We start from the raw sequence: 13,443 nt of genomic DNA, 5'->3' as shown, positions 1-13,443 counted from the left end.
CTAGATGCAACAATAAAGGCTAGATGCAACAAAAAATTATTCAAAAAGTTGAAACCGTTTATATGCCATACTTTCACTAGACAATAACTAAAGGTCCTCATGTCTTCCTTCGGGCTCACCTCCTGGTATCTGGAAGGAAAACTAACTGGAACCTTAGGAACTTTGGAGGTTGATTAATCTTATGATGCCCAATCGGGGCATTTGCATGATGAGGATGCGAGATAGGGTACGAGAAGAGCAAAGGGTGGGATAAAGGGTTGGGTTTGGGGTTGTATTGGGATAAGGTGGGTTTGGGAGGGGGTGAGGGTTAAAACGATTAGTTGATGACTTCACTTTTATGTCATAAGGTGCTTTGAGTGTACCAATGTGTTCCGCGCTGGCAGCAAAATGCTTGTTATAATGTTTGTCAACTCTTAAAAAAGTTTAATAAATTTATTTAAAAAAACAAAAACAAAATATATACATATATGTTCTAATGCTCACCATTTTCCAATGTAGCCAAAATAATTTGTAATAAAACGTACATTTCCAGTTACCTCTCTTCAAGAAAGGTAAAATCCACACTGCATCTCGATAGTTATAGTATTTTTGGACTATAAGACTCACTTTTTCTCCCCCAAAAGGGGGGAAAAAGTCACTGCATCTTATAGTCCAAATACAGGGAGTTCCTGACTTGTGAACGCTGCCAATACGAACCTCCAACCCGCTGCAATGCCAGGGACTCCCTGTACTGTGCCCATGTAGATGAGGACACGGGGGGACAAACGGAGGACACAGGGGGACACAAAGGGGCATAGAGGGGGACACAAAGGGGCATAGAGGAGGACACAAGGGGGACACAAAGGGGCATAGAGGAGGACACAAGGAGGATAGAGGCGGACATAGGAGGAACAAGAGGGACAGAGGAGGACACAGGGAGACACAAGAGGGGCATGGGGGCATGAGGTACAAAGGGGACATAATCCACAAGATGCAACAGGTTTACCAACATATGCCACGCTGGAAAATAAATACATTCAATGACAGACGTACCAAGGTTGTACAACATAGGACAAAGCAGAGTAGAGAATTACTGTATGGTAGGGGGTGGGTAGGCCATCTTGAAGAGGAGGGTGTTAGGAGCTTGCATAAATGTGTTGAAGGAGGGGACAAGTCTAATGGGTGGTGGAAGGGAGTTTCAGAGGGTGGGAGTGGCTCTTGAGAAATCCTGCATGCTCACATGGAAGTCAGAAATGCGCAGAGCAGTTAGACAAAGGACGGGAGGGGACGACCTTATATATAGCTGTGAACAAGTTCCGAGATATACGTAGCGCAGGTTTTGTGCACAGATTTATAGGGCCTAATAAGCTAATAACGGTTTTAACTTTTCTCCACAGTAAAAACAAATGAAGCATTTATTAACGTCTGTCTTGTAATCCCATACCTCCTCTCCTAGGTTTGGTGCAGCAAAGAGAAATTTTCCCACTGGGAAAGTAGATGCCAATAAAACCAGGGTAAATACTGTAAGTAAATCTTCCCCGCTATATCTAGTATTAAAAAAAAGAGAGAGAATAAAGAGGAAAAAAAGTGATGCTGTAGGTCCTTAGCCGTAATTTTGAATGTCAGATCATTTCGTTCATCTACAAATAGGGTAAAAAGGAACTATTTGTTCAGATCTCTCGGCGACTACTTGTCACTGTTCAACTCCGTGTGGTTTATTGACTCATTCTAACCCTTGTAGACCGACTCTACATCTCTGTCTGTCTTCACTGCGTCTTTATAAGAGCAATTATTGCTGTCCCGAAGTGCGCTGACCGGCGCACAGAACATCCCTCACCGTCAGGTCTTACTGGAGCTGCGCACCATAAAAACGTCCCCTCTGATTTATACCAGGTGCCTCCAGTGATATATCCCTGTGCCCAACCACTCTGTACCTTATCCAGCACAATACAGATCACCAGCAGGACAAGACTCTGAAAGATTTGTCTTCCTGTAAATCTCTACTCGCTACTCGCAGAGAGGGGGCCAGCGCCAAGATCTTCTGGTCTGCAATTTTTTTGGCAAATGTTTTTGGAAAGTCTGCCATAACATAATAAAAAGCTTGTCCAAAGAACATGCCAAGAGGTGCAGGTTAATAATTGCACTGAGCAAATTAATGGAAGCCTATTCAGAGATGGCAGCACTGAAACTGTAACAGTGCATGACACTGCTAAATGTCATATTTAGAGATTCTTCAGCTCCGAACAATGAGAGCAGGAAATTTGAGCACTGGAAGCACTGTTGAAGCTTGGGGGCCAAAAAGTGCCCATGTTAATACGGTGAATGATGGAGATTTTGGGAACAGGGGCTGCTTGCTATGCAAACCGTGCCTATAAATAGCAGGCACCCAAACATCCTCAGCACACAATATTTTTTGTTTACAGCATCAAGCACAGTAATTGATAGGTTCTGCAACAAGGAGGATGGTAAGGGATAGGCAGTGTGTGTGTGTGTGTGGGGGGGGGGGGGGCGGGGGGCTGGCATTGAGGGAGGATGGTTAAGGTTAGGCATCGGTGGAGGAATAGTTTAGGATTAGGTATCATGTGGGTAAGGGGTTTGGTAAGGGTTAGGCATTGGTAGGGGAACTTGTGTTGTCTGGTTAGGCATCATGGGGGTGGGGGGGTGATTAGAGTCAGGCATTGGTGGGGGGACTGGTTAGGCATCGGTGGGGGGGGGGCGGGGGCTGGTAAGGCATTGGAAGGGGGGATTGTTTAGGTTTAGGCATCGGGGGGTAATTACAGTCCGGGATTGGTGGGGAGACTGGTTAGGCATCGGTAGAGGATGGCTTTGTGTGAGAATAGGGTTAGGTTTCATTATAGTAAAATATAAGTCAGGTGTTGTGGGGGCTCGGTTAGGGCTAGGCATTGGTCGTGGTGGTTGGGTCGGTTAGGGTTAGGCATTGGTGCTGGTGGTGGTAGGGTTGGTTTTGCATTGGTGTGGGGATCAGTGGGTGGGGTCAGTTAGGGTTAGATATTGGAAGAGGGAGGGCTCTATGTGAGAATAGGGTTAGGTTTAATGATAGTAAAATATCAGTAACATTCACCAATATTGTATTAACGGAATTACCACTGCACAATAGTAGTATATTAGTAATTTTACTGATATTCTACTAGTGGCTATTTCTGCCACCCAAATTTCCCCGGTGCCCATTTTGAATGTACAGTGGATAATACCTTAGTGATGACAAAGCCAAAGATAACATATGCAGTATAAAAAAATGGGCAGCACATGAAAGGGAGCAGCGGCCTGGAAGTTTTTTTTTAATGTAAGCGGAAAAATATGTACAATGTCCTGCTCATTGATTTACATGGCAGCTGAGTTTAAGTGAGGTGGACTGCAATTTTTCCACATACAGTGTGGTTGAGGGCGGCCTTAGAGCACACCTAACCAAAGGCAAAGGTACTTCACGGCTGTGACATTCACTCCACTAAACACAAGCAGTCCCTCCTCTCCAAAGTGTCTTTACCAGCATCAAATATAGCAGAAGACAATGTATAAGCAGAAAGATGTAAACATCATTGCAATCAATGCCAGATTTATACTTTTTCCGCCCCTAAGCTAAATTTCTTTCAGTTTCCCTTCCAAGTGCAGCAACCCTCTCCTATTTCTTATGCAGCCCCTCTCTTCCATGTCTAACATTTATGTATAGCAGCCCCCTTCAGTTATATACATATCCCTTGTGCAGGAGCTCCTTATTTCTATGAGTTGCTCCTTACTTGCAACCTTTGTACTGTATTCGCAGCCTCTTTTTCCATTTGCAGCAATCCCTCTTTCATGTCCATCCGCCCCTTGGCCAGCTGCCGCCCAAGGCCCTGGACTTTTTGGCCTTTTCAAAAATTCAGCCCTGATTGCAATCTGAGACTGAAAAGAAAGTGGAGTGTGAGTAATGCATTAGTAATGGAAATACAAAAGAGGCATCAGTTCAAAAAATTGTGTGTGTGTGTGTATATATATATATATATATATATATATATATATATATATACAGTATATATATATATATATATATATATATATATATATATATATATATATATATATATATATATATATATATATATCTCCTCCAAATAAATAATTATAAGGGCAAGCCTAAGTAACATTACTAGGCCAATCTCATTATGAGATCCTTACATTGAAATTTAACACATTTTATGCGAGCTTTCAGCAAGCTGAGACCTATGTCATGTGGGTTGCTGTAATCTGGTATTTAGTGGCTATTTCCATAGGTTCAGAATGATACCTTGGCTGCAGTTATCGGAGGGAGTGGAAGTGACTTTTGTACTATTTTAAATGTTAAAACCTTTTCAGCTGATAGTTTTCGAAGGACAAGACATTTGAAGACCTATAAAATACAAATGTTAATCTTATCCAATGCCCTGGCAACCACACATCAAAGAGTTCAAGTAAAAATATATATCCTTTCTTACTCACATATGTTAACAATTAATTAGATATCAAGAGCGCTGCCTACTGGTGAGACTGGTTAATGCCTACTGGTGCCTACTGGTGAGACTGGTAATTTGTGTTAATGGAAAGAATCTTTCTTTACTGCTGTGGTAAAGAGATTATTATTAATATATCAGAAACCAATTCCAGTGACCCATTAATAATATGCACATAAAGCGGTTTACTATTATTTTTTGGAATTTAAATTGAATAGCCTTTGGTGTTATCTGTACAACCATCCCCTCAATTAAAAAAAAGGGAAAGGAAAATACTTCAAATGCAGGAGATAAGGACAGGGTAAAACACAATGAAAATCAAATGCAAATTAAACATACCGTAATTCAAACTCACTTACTGTAAAAGTACAGTGCATAATTTTTTTGCTGTGTAGTTTTCACTGTCCCAAACACCAACAGCCATGTACGACTTTGCACTTGTAGAACTATAGCTGTGATTAGTTCAACCACTAAGAGAAAAGGCTTTCCTGCACACTTTCTGGATGCTGTGCACTGCAGGCATATGAAGCGGATGGCTGCAGAGGAAGCTGGATGCTGCCTCTCAGATTTAGAGCCCTGGGAGCTAGTAAAGGGCCTACAAAGTAATAAAGTGACTTGAAAAAAATAAAATTAGTGATGATCATTAATTCAACTTATAAACTTCAGAGGAACTTTAGGGAAAAAAGGAAAAACATAAATCAATACATTGCAAAGGGAGATGTTAAAAAATAGAAGAGTGATCAAGAAGTGATTGATAACCGCCGTGTAATTTGTTTGATCCACAATCAGCCTACACGTCATCATCTTTACTACTGGCAGACATAAAAAAAACCAGAGAGGACCAACTGCCATTTTATATAACCACATCCCCTAATAATGCAATAGGCTGAAAGGTTTTTTTTTTATAAATATGCAAATGCACAAAGGGAGCTAATGGTTGCTTGGCAGTTGGAAACAGTTGTTTTTTGGTCTCCTGGTTGCAGCTAATTAGCCTTTAGGACAGGCCCGGATTTACAATAAGGCACTGTAGGCGCGTGCCTACAGGCGCCTGATGATGGCGGGGCGGCTCATTTCCCTCCCCTAGTGCCTCCCTCCTTCCCTCTGCAAAGCCCTGAGCAGAGCTTAAATGAGAATTTAGTCACCTGGCTCTCAGCATTCCACTGACAAGATCTCCTTTCAGTCGGGGCACCACTAGCTAGCTACCTAATGCTAAGGGACACCTGTAACTACCTATGTACCCTTCTAGTTAGGGAGAAGTCACAGCTGGGTCAGTCAGCACACTTGTGGTGTGGTTCAGCGGGGGTTTGTGGGTTTCTGGAGGGTGAATGTTTAGGGTGCCAGGACATCTGTGCCTATAGGCTCCTGTGACGTAAAACCAGGCCTGCTTTAGGATGACTTTTTGACGATCACTGCTTAAAACTTGTATAAATTAGATAAACTTGACTGTCATAAATGTATGCCATGGGAGCAGCTCCTGTGATCGCAGAGGGGCCCTAAGCTGTGGGGGCCCCCCATCTCCTAACCTTCCCTTCCTCCGATACAAGGGGCTAAATTCACGACAGACGTTTTTGTGGCTAAACTTGATATTGGTGTGAAGATCACGATGGCCACACTTGTTTTATCAAAAAAGAAAAACCCTGCTGGGTAATGCTTGACTTAACTATCCCCTAAAATAAATAATCATCACTGTCCAGTTCACCTTCAGTGGAGCGCGCTGTACTAGGATTCATTCCAACCCATCAGGGGCTGATGAGTCAGACCTATGACGAAACTGGTAAGGCGAAGCCAAGGACACCCCGCTGAGCCAGAGAGTGGGGAGGACACGCGAGATGCAGTCAATCCACCCGGTGAAGAGGTGGCGATATACAAGGCTGTTTTTAATGTTTTAAAATGTACTGGTTATTAAATTAGCAGATTTACCGTTAGTGTCTTTTCGAGTTACTTGCAGAGATGTCATACAGAGAAAGCCCTGGTAGCAGATGCGGACTACTTATTGAAAGCAGTTGACGGTGAGCAGGGACATATAAGGGGGAAACCTTTGTCCACCTGTGGTGGAATTAACCCCTTCATGTATGCACGCCTGGGTCATTGGTGAAGGAGCATGCTGATCACTAAAGGGTGTTAGATATTTTTTTAACAGGCTATACTACAGGGCGGTATGTGCGGTTTTGTTTCCCTTTAAAGGCGTTTCTCCAGAAAGTGCTCCGGAGATAATTTGAAGGAGAAAGATAGAGAGTGAGAGCAGCTGTATATAACTTTGCAATGGACACACTTGTTTTATGACCCTTGTGAGATGGGCCCCCAAGGCCGTAAAGGGCAACTAGGGAAGGCAAGGGAACATGGGGGAGCCCATCAAAGTTTTGCTGGGGGGGGGGGGAGGGGCATAAATTGTAGTTACGCCACTTGCAACTAGGGCCGGAGCTAGGAAAAAATGGGCAATTGCCCCAGGGCCCCAGAGCCTGTAGGGGCCCCCAAGGTGTCCCTGCCCATCTTAAATGTTGCTCCCAGGGACTCTGCAGAGTCTGCTAAGTTGGGAGGTGATTGGGTAAGGGTCAGCAGCCAGCTCAGGGGCCCAGGAGGAAAATGTGGCTGCACGAAAGCGCCTCTAATGATGCTTTTTGGTTGGGGGTTGTCTGTAGAGGGGGGGGCAGGCTAATTTTGCCCTAGGGCCCAATTGTTACTTGAACCGGCCCTGCTTGCAACAGTACTAATAACCCCCAAAGTTTCTAAACCTTTGCCGCATTATCCAAAAGTTAAAAAAAAACAACCTGAAAATATTCACCATTTCCTCAGCTACTTAACCATATCCACGTTTTAGGCTACAGAAAACTTTTACCTGTCATAAAAACTTTCTCTAATGCTCATTAAATACTTCTCAAAAATGCCATAATCACACTGACCTCTCACCCCTGGAACGGGCTGCAATATTACTGTTTTTTTTTTCTTTTTTAATCCTTCACGATTCATCAGGATTACCCAGCCAAGAGTCGCGGGCCGTCATTTCCCGTAGCTGTTCTTTAATATAAAAGTTTTCAAATCATGAACTTTTAGGAAGCGATAGTTGATAGCAACAGTAATATCCTTCCACAGCCTCTCGTATGTGTGTGTGTTATTTTTTTTTCCTTCCTTATTTCTTTTTTCTTATGACAATGCCGCCTAATCTGAAAGAAGGTAATTATACGGCTGTCAGATCCACGGCGTTCCGCAGAGTATAGGAGAGAAAGCCGTTATCGCTTTTCTATCATGATCAGAAAGAGACGCTTAGCCTTTTTACGATCAGCGTGAATTATTGAAAGTAGCAATTCCACGGACATGCATTTTAGAACGTAATGACAATTTTTTACTCCCTTATTTTAATCGTAGCTTTAGAAATTAATGACTTTATTATGTACATCAGGGTAGTTTTAAGTGTAGCAAAGCTTTCTAGGTAGCTTTTCTTTTTTGTGAAGGTGGAAATTGTAAGACGTTAAAGTCCAACGACATAAATCATTCACTTTTCTTCCCTACTAATTTTATTACACTAAAAAGGCTCCGTACTCAACCCACATACATATACTCGCTAAATCCTCTACAAAACAATTCTCCCAAAGCTGCAGTGCTTGTGTCACATGGTCTTTCAGACAGACGTACATGCAAAATGGTACGCTGGTGATATCTGCTAGTAGAATATCGGTAAAATTACCAATATACTACTATACTATAAAACACAATTATAAATAGCGCTCAATTGTGCACCAATCAGAACAGATTCTTAAAATTAGCTAATGTTGTCCAGCAATAAAATTAGGACTATGACACCCTTGTTCCAGGTGGATCGCTACAGCCAGATATATGTAATATCTTCAATCAATGCAATAATAGTAGAAATAGTGCTCATCAACAGTCCGTAAAAATTAACATTCAATTCTATGGGGTCTCCCCCCCTTCATATAGTGACTCACCAGATGTTGCGGCCAATCGGGCCTGTGTGCACCTCTGGAGTATATTGCCTCCCCACTGCCTTCTGTGGCAGGTCACCTTCCGCCTGGCACCTTCTGTAATCAGGAAAGACAGGCCTCCATAGCGTAAAAATATCTTGACTTTATTAAAAATGGTGGTATACACCTTTAAAAACAATAGTCACCAGGCCACATGTACAGTGAAACCCGTATGAACAAGCAAAGTCACAGCATATGATACACCAAGTGCTATATGACAACAATACCCATAAGGTCATTTGTTGGATCGCAATATGTGTAAAAGCTGTGCGTGGGGTAATGAATCCAGTGCGTGAAACAGGCTAAAAAAACGCCTAACGATCAGCCGCTCCACGCCGTATGATCCCCGCTGCTAGTTCAAACTCTTCAGCGTGTGACGCCGGCCGCGTCCAGCATGCGTCATGTGATAGGAAAAGAACGTTGCTCCATAGCTCCGCCCAATACTACTATTGGGCAGTGGTAATTTGGATAGTAAAATACAGGTACATTTTACCAATTTTTGCTATTGCTAAATCTAACCTATCTTTACATGAGCCCTTCCTCTACCGATGCCTAATACCCTAACACTACCCCCCCCCCCTTCCTTCACAGCAATATACAATAAATATGTGTCAGGGAGGTTTGAGTGCCCCGCAGGCACCCATGTTGATAGTGGCTTTAAACTTAGATTTGGGCTCTGGAGGTGCTCCATATAATAGCAGGACACCCAATTATCTATGTTTAAGCATTAGATACATGTCCTTTAGCAAAATATTGCTTTATATTGGTATGTCACTCCACCCTTGCTGTGATGTTGTTTACCCTAGGCTATGATGTCATGAAGCCTTCACCTCTTAGTGCACTCTGCCAGTCATGGTGTTGTTTCTGCTTACTTCAGAACACACAACAGTGATGCACCTTGCCAACAGTAAAGAGGTCGTCTTCAGTGATAAATTTAAGTCCCTACCAGGTACCAGTCCCTACCGTAGGGGCAGACTCTGATTTCCATACCTCAAAGCAGGAATGTAAAAAGGGAAATTGCAGGTCCTGCCCTTCAGTTCCCAATTTCTAACATCAACAAAGGAACCTGGAGCTAGCGGAGAACTCCTAAAAAGGAATTGTCAGCCACAAAATAAAATCCCATTTACCCCACTGCTCTGTGTTTAATACGCTGTCTGCAACCTTACCCGGCATTGCAAGCACTCCAATCTATTCAGAAATGTTTCTGCTGTAATAAATCATATCTCAGTCAGCCAGGCTCTATTTGTACCAATGCCAACGAGATGGAAGCTTGTCATCACCCCTCTCCTATTCTACTTAGCCCAAATCTTCGACTAGAGTAGAACGTCGAATATGGACGAGGAGCATGATCGAGCAGTTATCCTCCCCGATCATGCTCCCTTGTGCAGTCCTGCTCCTGCAAGACCTGTAAAAAAAAGAAAAAAAAAAAGCAACGCCGCACAACTCACCTACTCCTGGATCCAATCGCTGCCTCTCTGTAATGATGCTGACCCGGAAGTACTTTCAGATTACTTCCGGGTCAGCGTGGGGAAGACGCCGGGAGATACGGGGGACATGGTGGCAGAACGGGAAAGCCGACAAGGCGCAAAAAGGCAGCGATTGGATCCAGCGATTGGTAAACTGTGCGGTGGGGCTTTTTTTTTTTTTTACAGGTCTAAAACCTCAAGTACAGGAGTACTTCAAAGCTGGCTCCCATTTCAATGCACTTCAAAATGCATAGACTTTTTGTATGTATTTCCGCGACTGCAACTCGGACATCTTTAAGCCTTAAGTATTTGTTTTCTCCATTTTTCTGCTCATTTATTTTAATGCAGTTTGCTACACATTTCAATTGTGTTACTAGGAACATTTTTTTGTAATAATAATATATGCACATTTTAATAAAAATAAAAAAGTAATTTATTCTGCAATTGTCTGTGTTGAGTAATGCAGAACGAACCTGCCTCTGGAGAGAATGTTACCCAGAGAACTGTATGGTTTTAGAAGGATTAGGCCAGTGGTCCTCAAACTAATGCCCTCAGGCCGAATGTGGCCCCCTGAGGCTTTTTTACCGGCCCCCCCACACACAAAACGTATTACTTATAGATGTCGTCAGCTACATCTTTAAATATTGGTGGTCCACATATAGAATAGCAGTGCTGGAACCACCCCCATCTATCCACATGGAAGCAAGAAAGTAATAATTCGCTGGTTTCCAATCAAATTCCTTATCAGGTGACACTGCTGACCATTTGGACTGCAGGTTGTCACCTGGGTATGCTTCACTGTCTGGCCCACAAAAACTTCTACATAATTTTATGTATACTCCGGCCCCTCAGCAGTCTGAAGTAGGTTGACCCGGCCCTCGACCCAAAACGTTTGGGGGCCCCTGGAGATGGCTGTGGTGTTAACCCTTTCCTCCCTAGCTCAGACTAGATAGCGAGACTTATCCCTCAAATAAGTGGTGGCAGATTCCCGTATAAGTGCGTGTGCAATTGTACTGTGTGTTCAGCTGCCCTCCCGGCTTGTCTGTATGGCAAAATGTAAAGAGGAACTTTAAACCAGGATTGAACTTTACCCTAATCAGTATCTGATACTCCGTTACCCACAAGAAATCTTTACCTTTTCTGTAAAGGTCTGTATGGTTGATATTGTGGTGAAACCCCTCCCACAGTGTGATGTCATGACAGTTTGCTGTCTGTGAACATCATTGCATTGTGGGAAATAATTACTTTTGTTAGCTGCCAGGCAAGCAGTATCTCCATCTGTGCACAGAACTCTCAGTAATGAACATTCCATACAGATAGCCATACATTTCAGAATGTTAATCAGGGAGAGAAAAGATTTTACAATGGGCAAACATTGACTAAATAATCTATATTGAATATTAATATTGTAAACAATCAATTTTATTCATAATGTTATTTTCGCTACAGTTCTTCTTTAAAGAGACACTGAAGCAAAAAAAAAAAAATATGCTATAGTGAATTGGTTGTGTACTATGAATAATTACTAGAAGATAAGCAGCAAAGAAAATATTCTCATACTTTTATTTTCAGGTATATAGTGTTTTTTCTAACATTGCATCATTCTATAATATGTGCAGATTACACAACACTCAGCATTCAAAATGAGTCTTTCAGAGCAGTCTGTGAACTAATGACCTCTCCTCTAGCAGAGGAAAAGTAAACAGTTCCCTTACAGTTAAGATAATAAAAGTCAGATAACAGCCCTCTCCAGGACTAACTTAGTCGGAGAGCTTAATGGCTTGTTTGCATAGAGATAACAACTGGAGTTTATCAACTCTTCCTGTACTGGAAACAATTACACTGATGTATCTAATCTTAATGTTTTATTTCTTAGCTGTACTACACATACAAATCATAATATCATAATTTTATTTTCGCTTCAGTGTCTCTTTAAAGGATACCTTAGCGCTTTTAAAAATTAAAAAACGGGAGGAGCAGGCATGTGTAGGAGCCACTCCTCATGCCCCCCGCTCCCCTCTGTTAAGGCCTAATGTCTCCCCTAAGCTACCTCCAGGTCTGGAGGGTCATGTGCAGAGCGCTCCTGGCCACAGACATGTGATCAAGGACACGTGCCGCCAGGCAACGACTGCCCAGTGCACACCGACCCTTCTACACATGCCTGCTCCTCCCGGTCTTGAATTTTTAAAAGTACTAACGTATGCTTTAAGCTATCTGGCACATCCTTTTTTCCAACAGCCGGAGATCCACTTTAATTACATCCTAGTTATCATTTTGCAGAGTTTTTACAGAAAATATAATAGCGGGATCTGATGAAACCCCAGCAAATGTCAAGCAAGCTCTTGCAGAAATGAAATGAAGATCTGGTTGCAGCCTTTTCCTGCTCATTTGGAAAGTGATGAGGTTGGAGAATCCCCCCGAGGAGGGCTGTTTGGATGGAGGAGATGAGCCGGTAGCCCCTGCGTCCTCCATTCACGGTAACATAGAACAGATGTAGAGGGGAGTAGAGGATTCCCAGCACGCAGCATTACCAGGCTAGAGCAGCTGATACCTGCAACACGCCGCAATATCCAGATTTCATTAACTGTATTTGGCAGGTCTACCGTGCATTGTAAACAGCAAGACGCCATGCCAATGTCTGCTCTACAGCCTGGGATGATGCGGGATTTATGGCTTCCACAGATGTCAGGTCCAGGTGATAAAAAGCATTCTCCTCTCTCTCTTTGTGAAGACTACCTGAATTCAGAACAAAATGCTTAAAGCAAGCCTGAACAGAAGAATAAAAGTCAAATTAAAACATACACGGGCCACACTTACCTCCCGTGTAGTCTACTCATCAATCTCTTTCTTCTCTCCCTCATACGGTTTGTACACTGTGATCAATGGAATTCTCCATCCTCCATTTTAAAAATGGTGATGACCTCATAACAGCTTCAGGGTCATCACCTGTAATATTGTCCACTTGAGCCATAGGGAAACATGGACATTAGCTTTCACATCAGTTGTCCTGTCAGTTTTAACTGGCAGCAGCTGGCAACTTCTGAGCTTCTAAACTTCAGTGAGCTTCTAAGAGGAACTGATGGTGAGGTAAGTAGGTAATATTCATTTGTAGGTACATTGTGTGTTTATTTTAAATAATTTTACCCAATACTTTAATGCGGTCCCATAACTTGAAAAAAAAAATAAATCATTGTCCTATATCAGCCCTCCCCACCAGAATCTGTAAAGGAGAAGCTCATTTTTGTTTATAGAGTTGTCTTTAGTAGTGAACATTTATATTCTACATTTTTAAATATAGTTTTTTTTTTTATATTTTAATGGAGGTTATAAAGGTACTGTATATTTTTTGTTATATTTGTTAACCTTTATGCTGGGTACACATGATGAGATTTTCTGGTAGATTTACTATTAGATCGATTATTTCCAACATTTCTGACCGGATTTCCGATCGATTTCCAACCGTTTTCCATTCACTTCAATAGGAAAAATGCTCGGAAATTGATCAGGAATCAGATTAGACATGTTGCAAATAATCTA

General features: G+C 42.3%; 1 protein-coding gene across 7 annotated transcripts in view; it reads right to left on the bottom strand.

Annotated features, from left to right (window-relative positions):
- LOC137535751 (VPS10 domain-containing receptor SorCS1-like) overlaps nt 1–13,443 on the bottom strand; it is a 1,470,659-nt gene that overhangs the window by 1,115,164 nt on the left and 342,052 nt on the right. For 3 of the 7 annotated variants that reach the window (XM_068257627.1, XM_068257625.1, XM_068257631.1), the window contains 5 exons: nt 8,405–8,497; nt 7,364–7,478; nt 4,823–5,058; nt 3,735–3,879; nt 1,424–1,526 (listed from right to left, as the gene is read on the bottom strand). The exons of 1 other annotated variant lie outside the window; for it this stretch is intronic. The gene's annotated coding sequence lies outside the window, so the exon portion shown is untranslated. The remainder of the gene's footprint in view (nt 1–1,423; nt 1,527–3,734; nt 3,880–4,822; nt 5,059–7,363; nt 7,479–8,404; nt 8,498–13,443) is intronic. 3 more of the 7 variants (XM_068257626.1, XM_068257628.1, XM_068257630.1) reach the window with 3 other exon arrangements.

This window comes from Hyperolius riggenbachi, chromosome 10 (assembly GCF_040937935.1).
Source record: "Hyperolius riggenbachi isolate aHypRig1 chromosome 10, aHypRig1.pri, whole genome shotgun sequence".
Classification (NCBI taxonomy): domain Eukaryota; kingdom Metazoa; phylum Chordata; class Amphibia; order Anura; family Hyperoliidae; genus Hyperolius; species Hyperolius riggenbachi.
Note: the sequence above shows the minus strand (reverse complement) of the source record. Positions and strands in the feature narration are given on the sequence as shown.